The sequence below is a fragment of the Macaca thibetana genome, chromosome 9, assembly GCF_024542745.1.
Source record: "Macaca thibetana thibetana isolate TM-01 chromosome 9, ASM2454274v1, whole genome shotgun sequence".
NCBI lineage: Eukaryota > Metazoa > Chordata > Mammalia > Primates > Cercopithecidae > Macaca > Macaca thibetana.
Window position 1 is genome coordinate 28503723 of NC_065586.1, and position 11477 is coordinate 28515199.

At 44.6% G+C, this 11477-nt stretch overlaps 1 long non-coding RNA gene across 1 annotated transcript; it reads right to left on the bottom strand.

Moving 5' to 3' along the window:
* Window positions 1–847: 847 nt before the first annotated feature.
* On the bottom strand, window positions 848–7794 carry LOC126962896 (uncharacterized). The gene is made up of 2 exons (XR_007728851.1): window positions 7507–7794; window positions 848–4606 (listed from the first exon to the last, which is right to left on the bottom strand). It is a non-coding gene; the product is annotated as an uncharacterized LOC126962896 (long non-coding RNA).
* Between the last annotated feature and the right edge of the window lie 3683 nt (window positions 7795–11477).

An 11477-nucleotide genomic window follows, 5' to 3' on the forward strand; every position in this document is an offset into this window, starting at 1 on the left:
CTCTGAATGTCATACTGTCTCAAGGGTGTCGTGAGATGATTCAGCTTCAGGCTGCCAACTAGTAACTCCTTGGTACTGAAGCTTTGCCCAACCACCTGCCTACTTTCAGGGGCTGTCCCAGATCACAAGATTATGTCAGTCTCATGCTGGTTAAATCTTCTGTTCTGAATTCACCAAAATAGAAAGCAGAGGCGTAAGGCTCTAGACTAGGGCAATAATTTGGGTGGTGTCATAGACAGGGGACTGTTTTACTGAGTCAAAGGTGATGTGTAGGGCTAGCTGATTTCTTAAAACCATGCAGACTTGGCCTAAAGGTCTTTTTCTGGTATGGCTGCTGTATCCTAAGGCACTGGATTGTGGAGCTGATGGAAGACTTGGGTTTACTGGGGTCGGCTCCTGGGATGTGGAGTTAGGTGTACGAGAGACTCGCTAAAGCCTAATGAATAGATTTCAGGTGATTTCCAGGAATACATATTCAATGTGCCACTTTTTGTTGAAAAATGAATAAACAGAGCATCTGGGAATGAATAAAGCACTTAGCAGAGTGTTTCCCCATTGGCAGAGAGTACGCAGCCTATGTGTGCTTGGAGCCTTTGGGAGATGCCAGAACAAGGAACGTTTTGTTGGGATTCAAGAACACAGGGATGCTTTCTGTGCATCACACAAGCCTCTGCACCATCACTCTGAACTCAGCACGGAGATCGTTTCATTTAGAGGGTTATTTTTTTTTTTTTCTAAACTCGTCACAGCCCTTTGACTTGATTTTAGACCTCACTTTCATGGCCAAAGCATACATCCAGGAGGAATAGTTACCTTTTCTTTTCTTAAAACAGGGACAACAACAGGGTACTGGCTGAATCTTGTATTTATAAAGCAACATTTCCACATCTGCCTTGTGAATTTCTTAGTCAAGTGGTCATAAAAAAGAGGAAGATAAAAACAAATGAAAAGAAAGGGGAGTAATTTAAGTCAAGAATAACTTCCTTTTTATTAGGTTTAACTTGAAACCAAGTATCATATTTATATAAATACTGTGGAAAATATTTAACCTATTCATAAAGGTTAAGTAACTAACTGATAAGCTTTCTAGGAAAAGTATGTTTAAATGCTCCCATTAAACTATAACCGTCCCAGGCAATTTTTCAAGTTTTCAAATACATACCTTTAGGAAACTGAATAGAAATGTGAGGAAAAAGAATAATTTCTCCTGAACAAATACAATGGTTCATTGTAGAAATTATTGCTACTTTGTGCATCAGAGGGCACAGAGTGAGTCAAAAAGTCAAAACAACAGGACTTAGAAGAAAGTCTTACTGATACAATTCAGTCTTCAGTAAAGACTAAGATAAATTCCTTCAGCAGCTGGCTGAAGAAATCCAAGGGGCAAGATATTTTAGCTGGTGCTCTTTTCCTATAAATAATACATAAAATGATTAGAAAATTGTGGGGTTTGGAGAGGTACACAGAACCATAAGACTGGAAAATCTGTTTATATGAATACAGGTTAGATGATGTCACCTTTATAGATTTCCTCTTTGCATAGAATGAAATCAAATTTATCCTCCAAACCAGGACAGTCTAAGAGTGAAAGGGGACAGGATTAATAACTATGCCAGGATAACAGGCATAACCCAGGACTGTTATGAGAAAAGTGGAACATGTGTCCACCCTTTCTCTGAATCTATTTTTAGAGCTAGCAATTTAAGTATGTAGCGAATTACATAGGCCATCATGTTTGTTTTTGTGGGAGCTGAGAGATCCCACATTTTTAAGGACTTGTGCTATTTCTGTTGCATTAGAGAGAAAAATGCTCACAAAATGATCAATTAAAAAAAAAAAGTACAACTAAAAATGGAATCCTAGAGTGGCCGCAGCTGCCTGGTGGGAGAGGGTGAAGGGAAGCCTAGAAGCCGGTCTGGGGAAGAGCTCGCAGTGCTCCAGGGGGAAGGAGAGACGAGGTCGGGTCACTCTGCTCATCGCCAGAGGCTGGCACTCTGCCTTTCTAACAGGACCGTCCAGCTCTCAGCCCTCACCGTCACCAGACAGCGGCTGCCGAGCAGATGGAGCCCGCACCTGCGCATACTCTGTCAAAAAGACTTCCAGAAGCTGTTGTGTCAATAGCGAAGTCTAAAAAAATACATACCCCACAAAACCACCCACACTAAAGATCATTCTTGAATCTGATTTGAAAACTAGGGTCCAGTTCTGCAGAGGCATTCAAGTGGCCAGATGCCACCCTCATAGCCAGATCCACAGGTCCCCTCCATCATCCAGGGGAAAATGCTCCACTCACCACACTCAGCTTCTGCTTCCGGTTTCAGTGTTCTCTCTGTTCGGAGGGGTTTTAAAGCTAGAGGGGCCTTCACTCACTTAACTCTTATTCACAAATCTGAATATGGAGATCAAGAGGGGAAAGCGACATGCCCTAAGTCAGAGTAGAGTCAACAAGAAAACAAGACAAGGAATGACTGAGCTCCTAGTGTATAAGGGTCTCTGGCGAGCTACTGGGGTTACAGAGATGAAGAAAACATAGTCCCATAGTTCAGTCTAGCAAGGTAGACAGCCTCTTTGTAGGCGGGACCAGGATTCCCTGCAGCAGAAGGAAACCTGAAATCAGGGTAATGAGCCCCACCAGGGATGGGCCATCACACTGCCCTGAGAGGATCGTGCCTGGACATGGGGCTGTGGCATGACCGGCTTTGACCCTCTAGCTATGCTGTCAGGCCAGGTGGGACCTGGAGTGGCCTGAGCTGGGGGCTGCCGTGAACTCTTTCCACTCTTCTAAGGCACTGCGTTAAGTAATGTCACTTTCTATTTGCACAGCAAAATCAGGGACACAGTTTTCTAGAACATGTGGTGCCTTTCCTCCCCCAGCAGAATGGATGGTTTACTCTGGTTGGCGGGCCCTTGTGTTAGAGGTGGAACACTCTGCAGGGCTCCCAGTGGTCAGTTGTGGCCCACATGCCAGTGGAGAATGGAGGCAGAGCTGTGGAGCCCTCGAGAGCCACGGAGGGCCTGCTGCTCACAGCGAAATGCCTCCTCAACTGCTGCTGGCCCACCTGTGGGCAGCGGTAATTAGTGATGTACAGAATCCTGGGACCAGTGCCAGCGACCCTAAGGATACTCTGAGTGAGCCGGGCGTGCACCGCTGTGATGGCCTCTCTGGTCAGGAGACGACACGCAGTGAGAAGGAGGGAAGGGCTGGCCCAAAGGGCTTCCCTCTAAGGTGAGGTCCACAGAAAGGGCGGCGCCAAGATGCAACCAGCAGCCCACACCAGTGGTAGCTACCTGTTATCCATGCTCAGGCCAGTCCCTGATTGCTCCAAACACTCTGCTTGAAGGTTCTAATGGAAATGAGCAGGTCTTCCGATCACGACTTAACCAAGGTGAGCTTCTGAAAAAAGCATGAAAAAGCAGTCTCCTGAACTTCCCAAGTGACTGATGTGAAGCGCATCCCGCACGCTTCACAGCATGGAGATCTTCCGGTGCACACCACGGACGATGTGAATGACAGCACGGACCATCAGCAACCCGCAGAGCTGCCTGACCAAGAAGTTGTGAATCAGACGCCACAAAAAAAAAAAAAAAAAAAAAAAAAAAAGTCAAGAAGGCCTCAAGTCCCGAATATTCGAACGGGAGTAGGCGAGTGACTTCCCTGGCCCATGCTCTGCTGAGCACCCTTCATCTGCACCAGGAAAGACCACATGGAAAATGAGGACTTGGCAGTGGAGGGCAACAGGGAAGCAGAACAGGGTGGTCCCCCAGCATCGAGGCGGCAAGTCCCTCTGAAAGCGTGGATGACAATGGTGATTTAGGTGCTTCCTTCGAATGTCCTGAGGGAAAGACTGGTAAAGCAGACATACAATTGTGGGAAGAAACCCAAAGGAGTACAGAACTCACAGCACAAGTCCAAGATCTGCTCAGTGAGCAGGTCTCTCTGCAGGGTGCAAGGGACGTCCGGAAGCTGCAGCCGATGCTTTCCGCTCTGCCTGAACTGTCCTGAAAACACGTGAAGGAGCCTCAGGGGTAGTCCATGGAGAAGGATGTCGACTGCCTGCCCCTTAGAGACTTCGTAAAGTGCAGGAAAATGGGAACTGCACTTGTCATACCCGCAAGCGTTAAGAAAAGATGTGTCCCAAGACTTGGCCCAGGAATTGAAGAATGACACAGTTTTCAGAGGGAGCTCCTCTTCTATGAGAAAACAGCCCAGGACAGCTGGATGACCTCCACGTCCACTGAGATAGCAAGACCTCTGGAAAGAAGATGACCATAATAGGCAGAAGCCAGCTGACTGCGAGGCCAAGTTCCACCCTTTGCTGAGCGGCCCTTTGGCTCCTGGGGCTCCACCTGCAGCCCACAGGTGCTTGGAAGTGCCAGGGGACCGTGGTTCTGAACACCCAGAGACTCAGCAGAACATCAGCTGATGCTGCTGCCTTTAAAACACTTTTGACTGCTCTCTGGTTTAGCTACTGTTCATTAGTTGATGCTGAAACTGTTCTTACTGAAGTTTGATTGATAGCCTTAGACTATAAGGTACAAGTAAAGATTGTGAAATATACAAAAAAAAAAAAAATTTAAGTGAAAGGAACTTTGTGGTGCAGGAAACCTGAAAAACAAAACAAACAAAAAAACAATCTTTTTCGGGTTAGCCAAGAAGGGAAAATCACATACAACCCTATCACCTAGAGGCAACCATGATCGCCTTTTGTTTTTTACCAATTAAAAAATTTCGATTCTTATTAGATGTATACAGTTTTATATCAGTGTGATTCTACCATATGGGTTGCTTAACAGCCTGTTTTTGGTCACTTCAATATTGTTAATTTGTTAGTATTATTAATGTTGTGAATATCTTTGCATTCAATGAGTACGTTATTTGTAGTGGCTGTGCAGTATTCCATCTGGTTCAAAAGTATTATAATTTATTTAACTGATTCCCAATTTGTGGTCATTTGTTTCCAATGAAATATAAACAACACTCCATTATATGTGTAGAGCACTTTTTAATATATTCATTTGGTTATTTCTGTAGAATTTCTTCCTAGAAGTGAAGTTTTGAATTATAGAGCATACATATTTAAATATGTATATATGTTTTATATCGATTACAAATATACTTACATGCATTACTATTTTAATGTAAATGATTTTGTATGTATTTAAAATACCAATATGAATGTACTACTATTTCAATGTAAATGATTTTATATGTACTTAAAATGCCAATGTGATTGTTAGTTTTCTGGGTCAACTTAACTGGGTTAAAGGATACCCAGACAGCGGGTAAAATATTATTTCTGGGTGTGTACGCAGGGTGTTTTGGGAAGAGATTAGCATTTGAATCAGGAGACTGAGTGAGGAAGATTCGCCCTTACCAGTGTAGATGGCCATCATTCAATCACTTTAGGGCCCTGATACAACAAAAAGGCCTAGGAAAGGCAAATTTGCTCTCTTCTGCAGCAGGAACATCCATGTTTTTCCCCCATCTTTGGACATCAGAACTCTAGGTTGTCTGGCCTTCAGACTCCAGACTTGTGCCAGCACCCCCTGAGCCCTATTCTCCTCTCATTCTCAGGCCTTCTGCTTCAACTTGAGGGTGACACCATTGACTCTCCTGGTTCTCAGACCTCTGGATATGACAGACCTCTGGTGTAACTCATCACTGCCTTGCACCAAACATTCTTAAAATGTTTATTGGGGTCAGGTGCAATGGCTCGCACTTGTAATCCCAGCGCCTTGGGAGGCCAAGGCAAGACTGCCTGAGGCCAGGAGTTCAAGACCAGCCTGTTCAACAAGGTGTGACCCCATCTCTACAAAAAAAAAAAAAATTATTCATTTATTTTTGAGACGGAGTCTTGCTCTGTCACCCACGCTGGAGTGCAATGGCACTATTTTGGCTCACTGCAATCTCCACCTCCCAGGTTGAAGCAATTCTCCTGCCTCAGCCTCCCAAGTGCCCACCACCATGCCTGTTTAATTTTTGTATTTTTAGTACAGACAGGGTTTCACCATGTTGGCCAGGCTGGTCTCGAACTCCTGACTTCAGGTGATCTGCTCACCTCAGCCTCCCAGAGTGCTGGGATTACAGATGTGAGCCATCACACCCGGCCCGCAAAAAATTTTAAAAATTAGTTTGGCGTGGTGGTGTGCACCTATTGTCCTACCTACTTGGGAGGCTGAGGCCAGAAGATCACTTGAGCCTGGGAGGTCGTTTGCCGTGAGTTATGATCTTACTGCTGCACTCCAGCTTGGGCAACAGAGTGAGACTCCGACAAAAAAAAAAAAAAAAAAAAAAAAAAGAAACAGTTTATTGGCTGTTGGCAATTTTTATGTGAGTTGCTTGTACCTGTCCTACAGGAATTTGATATTTACTCTCTCAAAAAGAAAATCATGCAAGACAGTCCTCTAAGTCAGTTGCTTCTCCTGCATTTTCCTATTAGCAGCATTATCTGGGCAGTTGCCCAGGATAAAGACCTCAGTTTTGGTTTTCACTGCTCTCAACTTCTACATCCACTCCAACACTCAGCCTGGTTCATTTCATTTCTGAGATGTTTCTCAAGTAGGTCCTCTTTTCAATGTCCTCAACCCCTGCTCTAGCTCAGGCCCTTCTCTTGCTTTAATTTAGGAGGCTCATGGGGATAAAGACCTGAGGCCAGAATTTGAGTCTCCCCAGGTCCCATAAAGGTACTTATTATTTCCCTTGCTGGACTCTTACTCATCTTTGAATCCGTAGTGCCTGATACATGATCAAGCACACATAACAGGTCCTTGATAAACAAAGCATGAAATTGTTTTTCTCATCTCCTCTCTCTCTCTTCAGTGAATCCTCCATGTTGTTATAATTATCTAACACACAAAGATGGTTACTTTCCTTTTAAGAATTGCTGTGACTGGGCTTGATGGCTCACAACTGTAATCCCAGTACTTTGGGAGGCCAGGGTGGGAGGACTGCTTGAGCCCAGGAGTTCAAGACCAGCCTGGGCAACAGCAGGAGACCCTGACTCCAGCTTTAAAAAAGAATTGTTGCTAATGTCTCACTGCATACAGCAGGGTTTCTCAATCTCAGTACTACTGATATTTGACCCAGGTAATTCCTTGATGGGGAAGGCTGTCCTGTGCATTGTAGGATGTTTAGCAGCATCCTTGGCTTCAACCTATGGATGTCAGTAGCACTTTCCTCCCTCCTCCCCTGGGTGAAGACAACCAAATATGTTTCTAGACTTTGACAAATGTTCCCTGGAAGGCAAAATTGCCGCTGGGTGAGAACCACTGACCTACAAGAAAAAGTCAAAACTTAGTCATCATGTCATTCAAGACCTGGTCCTAGGTCCCCTTTTCCGTCTCATTTCTTGCCTCTCCTGTACCTTCGTGAACGTGCCATGTACCTTAGCCCTGTGTCTTTTCATGTCCTGTGCTCTCGGCACTTCCTTGGTTAGGTGGACCAACTGCTACAACCCATAGACAAACGGGTGGTGGCTCAGACACAGCTCGTTTGTTTTTGCTCACCTAACAGCGCTCTGTGGTTGCACGTGGTCATGAAACTGACCCCTTCCTAGTCTTTCAGCAGTTAAGCGGGCCGGTCTCTACCGTCTTCAAAAACTGCTTCCAAGATGGGCCTGGGGATCATCTCCATTTTACCTAATGAAAGGAGAAAGGACATTGAGAAGCGCATTAAGGAGAATGTTATGACCAGGATTGAAAAAGCTACACATCCCTTGCCGTCTCATTCTAATTGGTTAGAACTCAGTCACATGACCACACTTAACGGCAAAAAACGGATGGAAAACACAGTTTAGCTGCCTGTTTAGGAGAAGAGAGGTTTTTCTCATCAGCTAGCACTCTCTTCCACAACCTACTTAATTAGTTCAGCAGAATTACGGTTATTCTTTCAGGCCCAGCTTACATGTCACTCCTAGACTTATAAATTCGAATGTCCCCATGATATCCTATTTTAAGTTCTTTGCTTATTCTAGTGCATATTACGATATGATTAGTTATGGCATAAAAATCATTTTTTCCTCATCAATTTCTGGGACAGTTCCTGGTAGGTGGTGGGTATGTATTTGTGAGAAAAAACAATGAATAGTATTTATATATTTAATATTATCTCATGAGAATGCCTCAAGGACACACTGAATTTTATTGTCGTTGTTGTTGCTCTTCTAGGCTCTCGTCTGCTCTAATACAAAAGTGAGCCAGAATTATTTGCAAATCTGGTAGGACTCTAGCATCATCTGAAGCCTAGGAGAAAAGGGATGAAGTTCCTTTTAGAGACCTGCTCTCCCAGTCTCCCCAAGCCTCGGGCATCTGCCCTACAGGCTATGCACAGATTTGCTTTCCACTGGCTTTCCACACCGTCCACTTCCCCTCCCAGCACAGTTCCCTGGGGGCTCCGTGACTTAATCCTCCCACAGAAGATTTGCATTTAAAAGGGAGTGGGCTGGGAGCGGTGGCTCATGCCTGTAATCCCAGCACTTTGAGAGGCTGAAATGGGTGAATAGCGAGGTCAGGAGTTCGAGACCAGCCTGGCCAATATAGTGAAACCCCGTTTGTACTAAACATACAAAAATTAGCCTGGCATGGTGACGCGCACCTATAGTCCCAGCTACTCCGGAGACTGAGGCAGAAGAATCGCTTGAACCCGGGAGGCGGAGGTAGCAGTGAGCCAAGATGGCGCCTGGGTGACAGAGTGAGACTCCGTATCGAAAAGAGAAAAAAAAAGAAAAAAGGGAGGTGAGTGAGGAATCACTGCCTGGTTAGTTATATTGGGAAAGACCTAGGGGTCCTGATTTTAAAAAGGGCTAAAATGTTGCAGTTGTTTTTTCAAAAATCTACATTTGCGGGGTCTGATATGGTGGCTCATGCATATAATCCCAGCACTTTGGGAGGCTGAGGTGGGCGGATGGCTTGAGTCCAGGAGATCAAGTTTGCAGTGAGCTGTGAGAGTGTCACTGCACTCCAGCCTGGGTGACAGAGTGAGACCGTGTCTCAAAATAAATAAAAACAAACAAACAAAACCCTACATTTGCAATTTAGCATTTTCCTAGGAAATGAAAATAATAATTAGATAGAAAAAAAGTCTGCCATGTAAAAATTCTGCAAAGTTTGTAAAAAAAAAAAAAAAAAAAAAAAAGGACTGGGTGCAGTGGCTTATAGCTGTAATCCCAGCGCTTTCGGAGGCTGAGATGGGAAGATCAGTTGAGGCCAGGAGTTCAAGACCTGCCTGAGCAATATGGTGAGGCCTTCAGCTCTACAATAAATACCAAAAAAAAAAAAAAAAAAAAAAAAAAAAATCAGTCAGGCATGGTGGGATGTGTCTGTAGTCCCAGTTACTCAGGAGGTTGAGGTGAGAGGATCGCTTGCCCCCAAGAGCTGGAGACTGCGGTGAGCTATGATTGAGCCACTGCACTCCAGCCTGGGGGACAGAGTGAGACCCTGTCTCTGGGAAAAGAAAAAAAGGCAGAGGGGAGAGGGGAATTTTGTACCTTAGAAATGAATAATCTTTGGAACTCTGGCTGTATCTATCACTGCCAAGGTCAACAGGGATACAGCCAGGATGTGACTTTGATGCCTGATGTTCTTATGAACCAAAATGGAGTAAGAATGAAAGTACTTTTGCAGCAAATATTCGGGGGATTTGAGCACCCATTTAAGGCTGTAACCAAGCCAGAATTTCCTTTTTGAGGCCGGGTAGAATCTGGTCCAAAAACCATGAACAACAGGAATGTTTCTGGTAATTTTTCTCAAATCCACCAGAGGGTTCCCACTGAATTTTCTGACGAACTTAGCCTATACACTGCATCTACAAGACAAGGGAGCATTTATGTAAAGTGTTTCCCGCCCCCCACCCCTTAGTTACTTTGACAATTCCAACCCTCACTTTCTCCTCTGCTCGGATCGACATCTGAGAAGCAAGACCACAACTGCATACCATTTTATAGATCGGCCTGATTAAAACCACTTCTCCCTATAGGCCACATCATGTACAAGGCACACGGTTTTTGTCAAGAGACCAGCTACCAGCAGAGAAGGTTTTGATGCTATTGCTAGTAAGAAATTAGTAACTAGATCCCTGGTCTCCTTTACGCCAACTTTATAATTATACCGTTTGAGTGGTAAACCAGATCTTTGCGCCAAGGGTAATTTAGAAATTCTAGATCTGTATTCTCTTCCCCCTCCTCCTTTAATGTTCATCCTTGTTGCCTCTCCATCTTCTTCCTTCAAACATATAATTTTCCTCCACTCCCTCCTCACCCTGGCTCCTTGTTTCTGTGACCCTCTGTCACAAAAGGACAAATGCTTCTTGTTCTCCCTCATCCTGGGACATCACGGGTAACAATCAAGGAAGTGTATGCAAAAATCTAATTCAGGAGCCTGTCCTGGCTCTGCAAGGGCGTCGCCCGTGTGTGCTCACCGCTTGCCCCGGGACTGGAGGTTAACATATGGCCTTATAGTGAGCTTGGACTGCCCATGTGTCTGCATCCAGGATTTAGCCTCTCTTTTCTACGACTAGCTCCACATGGGAGACTACTTTCTAGAACTCTTGAACTATTCTTGATTCTGTAACCTTTTCGTATTCTGAGCTCTTTTGATATAGAAACATTTGTTGGCCTGGGTACAGTGGCTCATACCTGTAATCAGAGGGAGGTGGGAAGGTCACTTGAGCCCAACCTGGGCAACACAGCGAGACCCCATCTCTACAAAAACATTTAAAAATTAGCAGGTGTGGTGGTGTGCATCTGTAGTCCCAGCTACTTGGGAGGTTGAAGTGGGAGAATTGCTGGAGCCCAGGCGGTTGAGGCTGCAGTGAGCCATGATCGCACCCCTGCACTCTAGCCTGGGTAACAGAGTGAGACTCTGTCTCAAAAAAAAATATTAAAAACTAAAACTAGGGCTTTCCTGGTGAAAATGTTCTGGTCTCACTTGAGTTTTGCATCATGTTCTTCCTTCCTTGTTTTCTTCTTTACCCCCACCCCTACTGGTACAATTGGTTTCCTCTCACTCCCTCTCCTTTTAACCTATCTTTTGAGTTTTTTTTTTTTTAAAACCAAACCTCTTAAGTATACCTTGAAATCCTAAATTTTCATTTTAGCTGAAAGTCATCCAAATCATACGCATTTCAGTTGAATACTCCTGCAATTGGCCTCACTCTGCCGAAGACCTTTTTTTTTTTTTTTCGTTAACTGACCAAGTTTCTTTAGAATAAGGCTGGAATCATATTCGATTCCTCCGAGATCTTTTGAGGGATCACCATCACCAAGTTCCAGATTATTCTTTCATGCGGTGCGCTGTGGTTGTTTTATTCTGCTACCTTGGGAGTATTTCTCCTGCAGAATTGCTTGCTCTTCTTTCTTTGTGCTTCTTCCTTTTACTCTCCCTCCCCTTTGCTCTTCTCTCAGGTAGACTCTGCCTGGTTTTTCCTTCTCTCTCATGAACACCGATCCTCTGCTGAGAAATCAGGCGGGTGGGAGACTGCC